The sequence below is a fragment of the Pollicipes pollicipes genome, unplaced genomic scaffold (assembly GCF_011947565.3).
Source record: "Pollicipes pollicipes isolate AB1234 unplaced genomic scaffold, Ppol_2.1 Scaffold_4740;HRSCAF=5597_pilon_pilon_pilon, whole genome shotgun sequence".
In the NCBI taxonomy this organism is placed as follows: Eukaryota; Metazoa; Arthropoda; class Thecostraca; order Pollicipedomorpha; family Pollicipedidae; genus Pollicipes; species Pollicipes pollicipes.
In genome coordinates, this window is record NW_023596545.1 from 28,377,675 (window position 1) to 28,380,643 (window position 2,969).

A 2,969-nucleotide genomic window follows, 5' to 3' on the forward strand; every position below is an offset into this window, starting at 1 on the left:
GAGAGAGAGAGAGAGAGAGATGAGGAAGAGAGAGAGAGAGATATATATATATATATAATCTATAATATATATATATATATATATATATATATATATATATATATATATATATATATATATATATATATATATGTATCTTCTTGTCAGAGCTTATGATATATGAAGATATGACATGATGTATTGTGACGGCCTATTAATTTTTCATCTACTCCAGAGGCTATCACCCGCGGAACAACCTATATTGCACGTAACTTAAAACCAGCGGATATCCCCTGGAGCCAAAGCTACAGATGCCTATGAAGGTATCATATCTTCTTATTATAAATGCACATGTTCTATTAATAATCATAAATGATATATATATATATATATATATATATATATATATATATATATATATATATATATATATAAATACCTTGCACGCAGAGTATAATAGATTCTCATGCAGATGCGACGTCGGCGGTCACACGGGAGGACCCGTGTTCACTTTTAACTGCTCATTCCTGCGTACGACTCTGGCACGAACACGGCTTCCAGCGCATTGTGCATGATTCTAAATGGGTGCTCCACAACTTGTGATATAAATTGTTGTTTAAAAGATCGGACAGATACCATTCACAATACTGACCAGGTCGACAGACTGCTCACATTTTGTTGGCCACCTAGAGTAGATATCACGATGTCTGTCTGGGGATCATTTTGACGCAGTCATAAATGATAAGTAAAATTTAACGCATGAAAATAAAGAGCGCCGATCAATGGTCTTGATTTTCTTTCTGAATTCTTTATTTGTGCCAGCTTAACCCCGCTCAGTTTCCCTTCAGGTAAGGTACATTGCTTCTATTGCAGCGTTATGAAGTTGTCATGACTAGCGGCTTATGACATATCTTACTATAACGCATCTTTTCGTAATGTCCTACCCCTCGCGTGGCGTGCAGCTCGCCAGCAAGGTTGTCACAGCGCGCACGACGCATCCGGCACCTAATATATTTCTGCCAAGAGGCTGAGCTATGACTGCAGATACGCAAGATGTTGGGCTGCATTAGAGTCTAGGTGTGGTGTAAACATTTACCCACATGTGTCAAGCTTTCGCAAAAGGCACTTGCAGTTCTTTTTATCAAGACGCTGGGTTATTTATAGATATCGCAAGTACTTGATGTGGAAAACGTCTTAGCATTACACTTGCACCACAGCCTTTTTCGACTGGAAGACACTTCATTTATGCAAGCAAAGCTCCGAGATAGTCATGGGGAACAAACTGAGTCCACCGGTACCTCTCCTGTTCATGCATCATTTAAAACTTCAGGTTGATGCCACTCTTAGATCTGTTTTCCTGCGATACATACATGACGTTTTTGGGGTGCGCGCTCAATGCGAGCGCAGCTGCCGGCTGTTTCAAGGGCATATGAATCACTCGATCACTCCTAACTTTTTCACTGAATGTAAGAATGAAAACGACGCCATACCAGCTCGAGGCGTCCTCTTGACGCATTCTCCTAACAACATGATCTCTCTCTCTCTCTCTCTCTCTCTCTCTCTCTCTCTCTCTCTCTCTCTCTCTCTCTCTCTCTCTCTCTCTCTCTCTCTCTCTCTCTCTCTCTCTCTCTCTCTCTCTCTCTCTCTCTCTCTCTCTCTCTCTCTCTCTCTCTCTCTCTCTCTCTCTCTCTCCCCCTCTGATCTACACCGTAGATCACTGAACTTGACCTCAAAGAAACGCGTTGTGGTGTTACTTTACACCACTCATTCACACACCCAAGACGTGCAAATATATACACGTGGAACGAGTTTTGCCGGGCTGTTAATTTTCATCGACTCCAGAAGATGTTACCTGCGACACAAGTTATATTGCACATGACTTCCAAGCCAGCGACTATCCAGTGAAGCCACAGCTACAGATGGTCACTCCGGTTTCCCAGCCTCCCCAACCCTCGCCGGAAAGTAAAAAAGATCGTCAAAAAATAGTGACGTGAAAAGCAGAGCTTGGAAAAATCGAGGCACGCCAAGACAACAGATAGCGCGAACCGACCTATTTAGGCCAACTCTTCCCCATCAGCGCCACGGGACCAATGCAGTCGGCGCATTCTAAGAGTCAGATCATCATCACACCATCATCAATCTGCCCCCATCAGACGGGGCAAATGCGTCCCTGATCGGTCCGTACGGGCTGACCACGCAGTATTTGGCTCGTAGACTGTCCAACAGTATTGCATAATCATAGCATATTTAGCACCAAAGCTGAGCAACGCGGCGCCGTCGGCGCGCGTGAAAACGCGCTCTTTTGGTTTAACATGGGAAACACGAGGCTTGCGCATTTCCAAACGTCAAAATGCATGCCAAAGGTCGGTTCATAGCACAAGGAGCAGTAACATCGAACGGATTCAACACGTCTCGACTCCGAATATATCAGGCAATCAAATAGCGAAAAAATCGCGAATCAATGCGAGCCACCGCGCACGTGAGGTCACGCAAAAACTACAAATTGTTCAGGTTTGGGAGCTGTTCAGAACAGATGTCAGATGTTGGCAGCTCCAGCAGATAGCCTGTGAAACGGTCGCCACTGTGGGTGCATGCACCGCCTGGACATCACCTAGACAACCAACACTGTGATATTGTAGGCAGCTTGCGGTCAGGAAGTTGACAGTTGGCACCGTATTGAGCCCAAGTTCACGGTGACCAATTTCCACTCAAAATTTGAGCATCTCGTAATGCTATGGTCGCAGTGCCCCAAGCAACCAGTCGCAGGAAAATCGCTCGTCTTTATCGGCGCAGGATGCCACGCCCATTTCCCAGCGCCTGACGTGAAGCCCCGGGCGCTGAGGCGCTGGCTGGAGTTTGGCGGGTGTGCTGGCGACCCTCCGCGCGATGGCTGTCCAGGCGTGTGACAGGCACGCAGCTGTCGAGACCGTGGCTTAACGGGGCGAGGACGCCTCGACTGCGACAACGGCAAGCGAGCGCGCTAGCAATCG